Source organism: Lissotriton helveticus, chromosome 8, assembly GCF_964261635.1.
Source record: "Lissotriton helveticus chromosome 8, aLisHel1.1, whole genome shotgun sequence".
Classification (NCBI taxonomy): Eukaryota; Metazoa; Chordata; class Amphibia; order Caudata; family Salamandridae; genus Lissotriton; species Lissotriton helveticus.
In genome coordinates, this window is record NC_136069.1 from 775,872,526 (window position 1) to 775,885,488 (window position 12,963).

The 12,963-nt window shown below is 49.8% G+C and overlaps 1 protein-coding gene across 1 annotated transcript in view; it reads right to left on the reverse strand.

The window, feature by feature from the left end:
• The window catches only part of LOC144772911 (uncharacterized), a 2,519,762-nt gene that overhangs the window by 2,501,681 nt on the left and 5,118 nt on the right, over positions 1-12,963 (reverse strand). The gene's annotated exons all lie outside the window — the stretch shown is intronic.

The window sequence follows — 12,963 nt, forward strand, 5'->3', positions numbered from 1 at the left end:
GCCCTGAAATTCTAGTCTCGGATTCGTGAAATCGAGTTGTAAAAGAAGCCATTGAGTCTTCTATTTTGTCCAACCGATTGCTAATTACTGCCAGTTCAGCCTTTTGAAATTGCTTCATCTCTCTTATTTCACCTAATATCAGGTTTAACATGTCTTTCACTGAGATTTGAAAGTCCCCAGTAGTCTTAGTGTCCATCTCCAAAATCGGGCTCTGTGCCATTGCATGTGCCATAGCATCGTCATTCAGATCTAATTTAGATTGTGGCAAGGTAGAAGATACGACAGTAGGAACAGCAGTAGAAGGAAAAGTTGAGACTTCATTCTAACTCAAAAATGCAGTTTTTACATCTAAGGACGAAGAATCTATTAAGTTGACTACATTACTGGTTGACGTAGTTGAATCCGTAAAATTTAAGGGGGCTGGGGCCCCTGGCGAAGTTGCCCGGGTCCCGACTGTATTAGTAGTAATATGCGCTGTGCCCTTCCGCTCGAATAACGAAAATTGTTTAGACACCTTAGAAGTAGAAATTGCCAGGGCCTCTTTAGGTACCTGTGGATCATGTGCCACTGTAGAATTCGCACCTTGTACCATTCCTGGTGATTTTTCTACTAAACTTGAAAAGGCCATATCCAATCCAGCCACAGGCAACTCTAATACCTCCTTCCCCTTGCTAATAATGGGGTTACCGAGATCTTGTTGACGAGCCAGTATTATGTTACCACTCGGGAGATTGTTTTCACCCTCTTTAGAGCTCTCCGAATTTTCAGCAGAAGAGTTTTCCTTCTCTGTAACAGATCCTGCCAGTTTAGCTTTTTCTGATTTATCTTTCAGTTGTTGTCGTCTTTTTATCGCCCTGGTCTTAGCCATCAATTGCTTGCCCATAATCAGATAACAAGAGGAAGTATTCTCACCTCAAAGTCTCTGACCCTCAATCTTCAACCAGAGCAGAATCGATCTAGTAGATACCAAGGAAAGCCAGGGCGTCAAAAATGCTAGGACTTGTGATACACGATAATTCACGATATTTTCAATCACTGGCAGGACCCCAAATTATTCGAAGCCTTGACCACACAGCAATTTCAGTACAAAACTATGTAGTGGAAGCAGCGGGGCAGAGTAATCAAAATCAGAAGGACCAATGACTTCTCAGATCACTGGGAATGCTGGGACTTATAGTTTTTTTCCCCGCCGACTCCTAAATACTTGCTACTCCACTCCGAGATAATAATGTTTCCAAACCCAGCCTCCGAAAAAGCTTTAAGACGCTGTAGCACTGAAAAGCGTTTTTCCAGGAATAGCCAACAGGTCCCAATAAAAATACCGTGCTCAGCGTTGACTAATAACAGGTTCAACATTGTATCGCATTGCTTCCAATGGTATGAGCACCTCTGAAAACTTCTGCCTTCGTAATTTTAGCAAGAATGTCTCTCTTCGATAGACGCACAGCCTCTCCATGGCATGCACTTTCAAGCAACTTCTCTTGAGGGCATATACCTTTGGGGGAGCACGTCCTTCCTTCGTGATTTCGCTACCGCTCCACAGCGTTTACAGCGCGTCAGAAACCCAGGCGCAAATCCTGCACTTCAATCTGCTCGGACACCGCAGCCACCGCTGAGAACGCCATGAATCACCTCCAGCGCCATCACCCTCGAGGAGCCGAATGAGGGGGAGGAGCAAGAAACAGGAAGTCCAGGTGCTACGTGGAGGCGTGGAACTCCACCCAGGCAGAGAAATCTGTTAGCCCAACAGGCAGAGAAATCTGTTAGCCCAACAGACCTCCTAGGGCACAGAACCCTGCCAGTCCCACAGACCTCTGCAGACACATAATCCTTAAAGACCCACCGACCTCCCCAAGCACAGAAACATGCCAGCCCCATAGACCTGCCAAAGCACAGAAACGTGCCAGTCCCATAGACCTCTGCAGACACATAATCCTTAAAGACCCACCGACCTCCCCAAGCACAGAATCCTGCCAACCCCACAGACTACCCAGGCAGAAAAACCTGCTAGTCCCACAGACCTCCCCAGGCACAGAAACCTGCCAGTCCCAAAGACCTCTCTGGGCACAGAAACCTGCCAGCCCCACAGACCTCTCTGGGCACAGACACCTGCCAGCCTCACAGACCTCCCTGGGCACAGAAACCAGCCAGCCGCACAGACCTCCCCGGGCACAGAAATCTGCAATCCCCACAGACATCTCCAGGCAAAGAATCCTGCCAGTCCCACAGACTTCCCCAGGCATAGAAACCAGCCAGTCCCACAGACATCCCCAGGCAGAGAAACCTGCCAGTCCCACACACCTCCCCAGGCAGAGAAACCTGCCAGTCTCACAGACTTCCCCAGGCAGAGAAACTTTCCAGTCCCACAGACCTCTCCAGGCAGAGAAAACTGCTGGTCTCACAGACCTCTCCAGGCAGAGAAACCTGCCAGCCTAACAGACCTCCTAGGGCACAGAAACCTGCCAGTCCCACAGACCTCCACAGGAACAGAAACCTGGCAGTCCCACTAACCTCCCCAAGCACAGAAACCTGTCAGCCCCATTGACCTGCCCAAGCACAGAGCCCCACAGACCTCCCAGGGTACAGAAATCTGCCAGTCCCATAGACCTCCCCAATCACAGAAACCTGCCAGTTCCATTGACCTCCCCAATCACAGAAACCTGCCAGTCCCACAGACCTTCACAGGCACAGAAGCCTGCCAGTTCCACAGACCTCCCCAGGCAGAAAAACATGCCAGTCCCACAGACTTCCCCAGGCAGAGAAACCTGCCAGTCCCACATACATCCCGCCAGTCTCACAGACTTCCCCAGGCAGAGAAACTTGCCAGTCCCACAGACCTCTCCAGGCAGAGAATCCTGCCAGTCTCACAGACCTCTCCAGGCAGAGAAACCTGCCAGCCCCACAGACCTCGCCAGGCACATAAACCTGCCAGTCCCACAGACCTCCTTAGGCAGAGAATTAAGCCAGTCTCACTGACCTCTCCAGCCGAGAAATCTGGTAGCCCAACAGACCTCCTAGGGCACAGAACCCTGCCAGTCCCACAGACCTCTGCAGACACATAATCCTTAAAGACCCACCGACCTTTCCAAGCACAGAAACATGCCAGCCCCATAGACCTGCTAAAGCATAGAAACCTGCCATTCCCACAGACCTCCACAGGCACAGAATCTGACATCCCCACAGATATCTCCAGGCAGAGAAACCTGCCAGTCCCACAGACCTCTCCAGGCAGAGAATCCTGCCAGTCCCACTGACCTCTCCAGGCACAGAAACCTGCCAGTCCCACTGACCATCCCAGGCCCTGAAACTTGTTAGCCCCACAGACCTCCCAGGGCACAGAATCCAGCCAGTCCAGCAGATCTCCCCAGGCACAGAAACGTGCTAGCCCCACAGACCTCCCCAAGCACAGAAACCTGCAAGTTCCACAGACCTCCCCGGGCAAAGAAACCTGCCATCCCCACAGACCACCCCAAGCACTGAAACCTGCCAGTCCCACAGACCTCCACAGGCACAGAGTCTGCCATACCCACAGACCTCTCCAGGCAGAGAAACCTGCCAGCCTCACAGACCTCCCATACACAGAATCCTGCTAGGCCCACAACCCTCCCAGGCAAAGTAACCTGTCTGTCCCATAGACCTCCCCATGCAGAGAGACCTGCCTGCCCCAGAGGCCTCCCCAGGCACAGAAACCTGCCAGTCCCACAGATCTCTCAAGCACAGAAACCTGTCAGCCCCACAGACCTCCCAGGGTACAGAAACCTGCCAGTCCCACATACCTCCCCAAGCACAGTAACCTGCCAGTTCCATTGACCTCCTCGGGCACAGAAACCTGCGAGTCCCACAGACCTCCCCAGGCACAGAAACCTGCCAGTCTCACAGACCTACACAGGCACAGAAATCTGCCATCCCCACAGACCTCTCTAGGCAGAGAAACCTGCCAGCGCCAAAGGCCTCCCCAAGCACAGAGTCCTGCCAGCCCCACAGACCTCCCCAGGCAGAGAAATCTGCCAGTCCTAATGACCTCCCCAGGCAGAGAAACCTGCCAGTCCCACAGACCTCTCTGGGCACAGACAACTGCCAGCCCCACAGACCTCTCTGGTAACGGAAACCTGCCAGCCCCACAGACCTCCCCAGGCACAGAAATCTACCATTCCCAAAGACCTCTACGGGCACAGAAACCTGCCAGCCCCATAGACCTCCCCAGGCACAGAAATATGCCAGCCCCACAGACCTCCCAAGCACAGAAACCTGCCAGCCCTACAAACCTACACAGGCACAGGAACCTGCCAGTCCCACAGACCTCCCCAGGCAGAGACACCTGACAGTCCCTTAGACTTCACCAGGCAGAGAAACCTGCCAGTCCCAGAGACTTGCCCAGGCAGTGAAACCTGCCAGTCCCACAGACCTCCCCAGGCAGAGAAACCTGCCAGTCCCACAGACTTCCCCAGGCAGAGAATCCTGCCAGTCTCACAGACCTCTCCACGCAGAGAAACCTGCCAGCCCCACAGACCTCCCCAGAAACAAAAACCTGCCAGTTCTACAGACCTCCTTAGGCAGAGAAATCAGCCAGTCCCACTGACCTCCCCAAGCACAGAAATCCTTTAGCCCAACAGACCTCCTAGTGCACAGAAACCTGCCTGTCCCACAGACCTCCAGGGGCACAAAAACCTGCCAGACCCACAGACCTTCCCAAGCATGTAAACCTATCAGCCCTATAGACCTGCCCGAGCACAGAAACCTACCAGTCCCAAAGACCTCCACAGGCACAGAATACGCTATCCCCACAGACCTCTCCAGGCAGAGAGACCTGCCAGCCCCACAGAACTCCCCAAGCACAGAATCCTACAAGCCCCACAGACCTCCCAAGGCAGAGAAATCTGCCAGTCCCAAAGACCTCCCCAGCAGAGAAACCTGCCAGTCCCACAGACCTCTCCAGGCAGAAAATCCTACCAGTCCCACTGACCTCTCCAGGCAGAGAAACCTGCCAGTCCCACTGACCTCCCCAAGCACAAAAACCTGTTAGCCCTACAGACCTCCCAGGGCACAGAAACCTGCCTGTCCCACAGACCTCGCCAAGCACAGAAACCTGCCAGCCCCACAGACCTACCCAAGCACAGAAATCTGCCAGTCCCACAGACCTCAACAGGCACAAAAATTGCCATCCCCACAGACCTCTCAAGGCAGAGAAACCTGCCAGCCCCACAGACCTCCCCAAGCACAGATTCATGCCAGCTCCACAGACCTCCTCAGGCGCAGAAACCAGTTAGCCCCACAGACCTCCAAGGGTACAGAAACCTTCCAGTCCCACAGACCTCCCCGGGCATAGAAACCTGACATTCCCACAGACCTCCCCGGCCACAGAAACTTGCCAGCCCCACAAACCTCCACAAGCACAGAAACCTGCAAGTCTCAGAGACTTCCATAGGTACAGAATCTGCCATCTCCAAAGCCCTCTCCAGGCAGAGAAACCTGACAGCCCCACTGACCTCCCCAAGCACATAATCTTGCCAGCCCCACAGACCTCCCCAGGTAGAGAAAACTGGCAGTCCCACAGACCTACCCAAGTAGAGAAACCTGCCAGCCACACAGACCTGCCCAGGCACAGAATCCTGCCAGTCCCACAGACCTCCCCAAGCACAGAAACCTACCAGTTCCTTTGACCTCCCCGGGCACAGAAACCTGCCAGCCCCACAGACCTCCCCGGGCACAGAAACCTGCCAGCCCCACATACCTCCCCAAGCACAGAAACCTGCCAGTCCCACAGACCTCCCCGGGCACAGAAACCTGCCAGCCCCACAAACCTCCCCAAGCACAGAAACCTGCCAGCCCCACAGACCTCCGCAAGCACAGAAACCTGCCAGTCCCACACACCTCCACAGGCGCAGAATCTGCCATCTCCACAGACCTCTCCATGAAGAGAAATCTGCCAGTGCCACAGACCTCCTCAACCTCTGAATCCTTCCGGCCCCACAGACCTCCCCAGGCAGAGAAACCTGCCAGTCCCACAGACCTCCACCGGCACAAAAACCTGCCAGTCCCACAGACCTCCCAGCCGGGGTACATGAGAAAGTTTTTCTATTTTTGGGACATATTACCTAGCAATAGCGATAATTATCGCTATGCATGGTTGGTGGCTATAATTACATCGCCGCGCTCCGACGATTTTTAGCGCTGAGATACCTTGATATTATCAAGGTTTATCTCAAAAGCGGTAAAAATCCTGCAAAATGCATGAATATCGCTGAAAAATCAGCGATATTCATGCATTATCGTGACAATGCTCTTAGCCATGTTATCCACCTTCCTTTGGATAACATGCCGGGGTGCCGCTCATCGTCCAAACCTGACTGCTGGAAGGATCGTTTTTGGCCGTTTGTTCCCTGCATGCTCCCTGAGGCTGACTAACCTGGTGTGAGCGGTTCCGCAGTCGGCGGATTCCTGACGCGCTCCCAGTGATTGACAGCCCAGGTCGAGGACTACTGTGTGTAACCTTTGCCAGGAGCCGACCGGGGGACTGCGAGGACCAGCATTCTCCACCTTGCACAGCTGGTGCCTCTTCCCCCGGCGGCCACGCCCTTTGGTTCCAGCCCTTAATACCTTTCGTGCCACCCGCTTCGCGGGTGCCGCTCATCGTCCAAACCTGACTGCTGGAAGGATCGTTTTTGGCCGTTTGTTCCCTGCATGCTCCCTGAAGCTGACTAACCTGGTGTGAGCGGTTCCGCAGTCGGCGGATTCCTGACGCACTCCCAGTGATTGACAGCCCAGGTCGAGGACTACTCTGTGTAACCTTTGCCAGGAGCCGACCGGGGGACTGCGGGGACCAGCATTCTCCACCTTGCACAGCTGGTGCCTCTTCCCCCGGCGGCCACGCCCACCTTTCTTTACGTACTTTATTGGTGTAAGCCCCACCGCGACGCGGGACGCGCGCGGGTCGGAGCTCGGGGCGAAGACCGGGCAAAGAGCGGGCCGTTTGAGGCCGTTCGAGGACTGTCGAGACTGGACTGGGCCATCCCCCTTTTATTCTCATTTATATTTTATCTTCTGCTCTTTTCTATTGTTATCTGAGCAATATGGTAGTGACCAGAGGGAAGAACTCCAAGGCCCCGGGCAGCGTGGGTAAACTGCTTGGTCCTATGGATGATTTTATAATTAAAGCGAATACATTCATAGACCAAAGCATATCACTGATAGAAGAGAGAGTATCTCTAGATCTTGCATTTGCCAAGAGATCCTCTCTGGGCAACCTGGCCGATGCAAGAACTCCAGTCGCTTTAGGGAAAAACAATGAAGGGGAGAGGGAGAGTTGTGGGAGGCAAAGTCTGCCAAATAATGTGGATTTATCCGTGTCTCAACTTGCCGATTCGCAGCTAAGTACCGATTTGGAGAGATCCCCCTGACTTACTTCCACAAACCCCCACTCAAACGACCTCTTTAGAGAAATCTCATGAAAGGGGAAGGCGGGAGGACGCGTTAAGCAAGAGCAAAGATGATCAAGTAAACTCTAGCTTGAATATGTTACATCATACCTTAAGCGCCCCTCAGAATCCACCCCCCAGAGTAGAACATCTAGTAGTCACCGCTTTAATACACCACAACGAGCATGAAACCCCCACTCTTATTGACTTACAATCCCCTACTTTATTACCTACCAATAGGGGTCTAGGAGACGGTGAATACACACAGCTCTTAAAGAAGATCGCTGATTTATTTAAATCCTCTTTCCAACCAATAGAAACAAGACTAACACAGCTGGAGATGCAGATAGGTAAACTTGTGAAATCCCAACAACATAACCAACCAGTAGGGGCTCAAAACACACGGGGAAATAATCACATAAATCACTCTCAGATACAGCCTCTAAATGTTCCCCAGAAACCCGTAATAGATCAGAATAAGGTAACCCAAGCTGCAACATCCTCCCGTCCGACCACTAAGATTATCCCGAACATAGTGATTAACGCATCTACCATCTTGCCACAAGAAAATTCCCAGTCATTAATTTCACCTGCTCCAAATTTAGTGGCTACAAATAAGGCTATAAACAAGGTAACATCAAAAACATTGGCCTCTCAATCATCCGTTCCTGATCCCCCGTCCCCAAAGTTCATAGAAATATCCCTAGAGGTGCTGGGGAGGCTAGACCGCTAGTGGATCTACCACCCGAGGCCTCGCCGTAGGTAGCGGTCATGACCGGAGTTCCAGTAACTGCGGATAATAACGCGGAACCGGGTTGGTCCCTCAAAAATAAGGTACAACATTGGTTACAGAACAATCATCCCCTCCCTCCAACTTGGAATGGAAGGATCCTGTCAGAGCGTAGGATTCAATGGGTGGGTAAAGTTAGAAAATCGATCCCCGGGGACTGTATTCTGATTACCTTTGAGGACCTTCGTATCGCAGACTATATCTGCTCCTGGGAAGATACGAACGTAAATGGAGGCATTAGCGTCAAACCACTCTCTTTCTTCTACCCCTCAAGACAACCGAAGGGTTTCTTTCAGGACTATGATCCCTTATAGTCTGCTCCTGTTCCTCGACACACTGATTTCCATAATACTGGATATCAAGGGGCCCTAGACATTACGATCAAGATTACTCATGGCAACTAGTGGGACCTCGTCAGCAGGGTGGTGGATGGGGAGAATGGAGGCCCCCTATTCAAAGGATGACATACAGAGAATCGCCCCGCTGGGAACCATGGTATAATATCCTGACGACTAACAGATTTAGCGGGCTCGAAATGGTCGATTGACCACCAACTGATATAGAACCTGCTAACCCAAGCGCTCCTCACCAGAGCTCTATAACAAACCCTTCCCCGGCACCAACAGAACAAATAGGACTAAAATCTGATACAATATCTATACCCATTCTCTTTTGGAATGTAGCAGGTCTGCGCACCAAGATTGAGGACGGGTGGGCTCAAAATTTTTGGGAACCATATAATATAATTTGTCTGCAGGAGACATGGTCTACTTCTGAGCTTCACCTGCAAGGATTTAAAAAAAAATTGTCCCAGCGGTCCGTAGCATAATAGGTAGGCCCAAAGAGGGGCTAACAACGTACATTGCGAATACTTTGAACCAATTAAAAGTGACCACTATCCATACTGACTCCAATTGCCAAATTCTTTTACTTACCTTTGCGAACAAGGAGACTATTCTTCTGACTAATTTCTATAATAATTTAGATGAAGATCAATTTATGACTCTTCTCAGCGACGTTCATGAGAGACTAACTTAACTCTATTTGTGGAAAGGTACCCATGGGGCAAACCACGTATTATGGGGAGGGGATTTCAACCTTCACCCGTGCCCACTGGCGAATTCACGCTGCTGTGGGATTGTGGACGAATTCGACCTCCCACTAGTACATCTTACACATAGCAAGGCGGGGAACGCCTTAAACAATGTGCTTTCCGAACTGGACTTGCAAATTGCAAACCACCCAAGCTCGGATTCATGTTGCTTAGTTCCAACCTATGTGGGCAGAGGTCACCAAACCACAGTGGATTACATCTTCTTGTCTCCTGGACTGTCAGAGATGGCTAACGACTTTCAGGTTATTGATAACTCTCTGAGTGACCACTCTGCGTTGAGGTTGCATCTTCAATTACCTAATTACAAGCACCAAAATATAGAAATAGTAAATACTCTCGCTCAGAATAACGTAGAACTAGGCAAACAGAATGGATATACAATAAAATGGGAAAAAATTAACCCGAGTGAAATCACTAAAAAGCTGGCATATTCTAATATAATCAAATGCTTGGACTTTTCGGTAAAACACGAAGAAGTCCTAGACAATTTTAAGCAAATCTTGGTGAAAATCAAGGGACTACTTTCGTCTAAACTAAAGTCCAAGCAACCCGGCAAGAAAGGGTGGTTCAATCACAATTGTACTGTAGCCCTCACTAAATTAAAACTTGCGCTACACAATAAACCCAGAGACATGGGACAAATCCAATCTCTCAGACGTGAATACATTAGGGAACGAAAGCAACAAACTAAAGAACGGAAGCAGAAACTGTGGGAAGACCTGCATAAGAGTGCCGTTTCTAAAAATAGCGAGGCTTTTTGGCGCACAGTTAGAGCACCGTATCTCACTGATAATAACATCCCCAAGATTGAAGTAGCCATCGACGAAGAAACTTGGGTGGCCCATTTTTCCAAGATCTTTGAAAATGGCTCAACTATTGACAGCTCTGAGAGCATCCTTCCGAAAGTACATTACCCTATCCCGCTCCTCTTTGATATACCCGACTTGCTTTTGGCCTTGGAAGCAAGTAAAACGGGGAAAGCCCCGGGCCCGGATGGGGTCCCAGCCGACTTCTTTAAATACACCCTGGACCTCTGGGCGCCCATCCTTACAAGAGTATGCATAGCAGCTGCTAATGAGGGGGTTTTGAATTCCTGGACTAGGTCCATCATGGTCCCAATATTCAAAAAAGGGGACCGCCAAGACGTGAAGTGCTATCGCCCCATCTCATTGCTGGACTCGCTTGGCAAGGTCGTGGGGAGAGTAATCTTGGAGCGTCTTCAGCAATGGGCCGGGGAGAGAGGCATTATCTCTGACCTCCAATTCGGCTTTCGGGAGGGGTTCGGAACCGTATAGCAGGCCCTTAATCTTAGCCTGATAGTGGGCAAATACACACAGGCTTAGGAGAACATGATCTACATGGTCTATGTAGACCTATCCGCAGCTTTTGATTGCGTGTCGCATTCAAAGCTGTGGATGGTCCTAAGTCAAATGGGTGTGAAACCCTCCCTCTTAGACTTTGTAAGGGAGCTTTATTCAGGAGCCTCGGCTAGAGTTCGTTTTGGGAAGAATGGTGAGCTGACGGCTCCGTTCAGAGTGGAGCGTGGAGTCAGGCAAGGATGTGTCCTGGCCCCCTTTCTCTTCTCACTCTACACCAATGGTCTGGAGGGGGAGATGTTGAGAGGGGCCCAGGACCTTCCTCGTATAAAACAGCGCCTGATTCCCGCCCTGCTCTACGCGGACGATGCCGTCATCCTCGCACGTACTCCACGCGAGCTACAGAGCTCCCTGAAGAGATACACAACATTCATGGGAGGCTTAGATTTACAAGTAAATGTCAAGAAAACGTTTGTCATGATAGCAGGTACTAAGAAAAAAGGAGTAAAGGAGATCCACCTCGATAAACAAAAACTAGAGGTTACTCCCCAGTATCCGTACCTTGGTATCATGATAGACGGACGATTGACATGGAAGCCAGCAGTGGATACAAGATGCCATCTATTTAAAAGATCAATAGCGGCCCTGATGAGTTTCTCTCGACGATTGGGGAGAAGGGCTCCAGTGGAGCTATTGAAGATCTATAGTGCCAAATGCCAGGCTATTGCTCTTTATGGAGCGGGTGTTTGGGGACACACGGACACCAGCTCCATTCAAGTAGCGGAAAACGCCTTTCTGATATTTCTTCTAATTACCCCCAGAGGCACCTCAACCTACGCCTCCCATCTAGAACTAGGAATTCCCTACCTGGAGGATTTGATCAAGATCCAACCGCTGATGTTGTGGCGGCGTATCTGGACATCTGTGAACAACGCCTTGTCCCAGTCCATCATCACAGATACAATGGCCCTTGACAAGTCTTCCAAGGTAAGATGGCTTTCATATATTAGAACATTTTTTAAAGACCTTGGTCTCGAGAAATATTATGCCCATCCAGAGTCCATAGTTAACTTTCCGAAGAAAGCACTAAAACAACAAGCTCTCCGTCATTTAGAGACATTGAGAATGGCTTCGGAATCGCTGAAACACGCGACCATTCAAGCGAATATGGTCCAAACAACATACAGCATCCAGCCGTATTTAACTCTGTCGGTGACGACATATGACAGAATGCTGTTGACCAGATTCAGACTGGATACATTCTTTAGATTGGTTGCTTTTCCTATGAATAATGGATGGGTCTCAAGTTTTCCTTTCTGCCCCTGTGATGAGAAATCAATTCAATCTAACCTACACGTTATTTTGTTCTGTAAATTCCATCATGCACACAGGAAAATTTGGCTACTGCCCACACTGAGAAGTTGGTGCCTTAGACAATGTAGGACGGCATTTCTTAGACTTCAAATGCTCGAATCTGAGTCTGTCTGCTACTATGTTCTTAATTTCCTAAAATGTATCATGAAGCACAGGAAAAGCTTATAATAATCATCGTTTAAAAAGTATTACTTAATCACGCACTGAGGAAATGAAATGGACTGTAAAACCTTCCTTTTAATGTATCAGTATGAACTCCTATTTTTGCTTACAAAATGTAAACTGTATTTTTTAATTGTTTCTTTTATGGTTTTTATTTGTGAAAAAAACCGAATAAAGAAGTTTATTATTATATAACATGGCTAAGAACTGCTCTGGGCAGGCGTTAGCTTTTGGAGATAATCGTGCTTAGCGCGATTATTTCCAAAAGTAGGTAATAGTTGATAGCGATGTAAGCGCCAGTTTCCAGTCGCTAACATCTTGGCACGCCCACTTTGCATGTCATTAGTGATAATTATCGCTGACATGCAAAGTGGGTCCCAAGATGATCGCTATCTCCTAATAGCTGTTGCTAACTGGTGTTAGCGACAGCTAGGTAATAGGGCGATAAAATTATCGCCGCTTTAGCGGGAAAAATGCCCGCTAAAGCGGCGATAAGGCCCTTGGTAATATGCCCCTTTGTGCTGTGGCCAAAATAGAATAAGCTTACTATGGGCTAATTATTGTTGCTATGTCAGTGCAAAATTAATTTAATCTGTTTTTTACCTGGTGTTAAAGTGGATGTCTTATGGCCCGAAGTTGTAGGTCTGTTGTTTTCCTAATGAGATAGCTCCATAACAGTAATAGGAGGCATTTCTGGCATCTTCACAGTGGCATAAGATAAGCCCCTGCAGCCCCCTCGGTGCAGGATGTGCCCTCAAGCTCTAAGGGGCCTCATCTGCAAAAGTGGTAGGT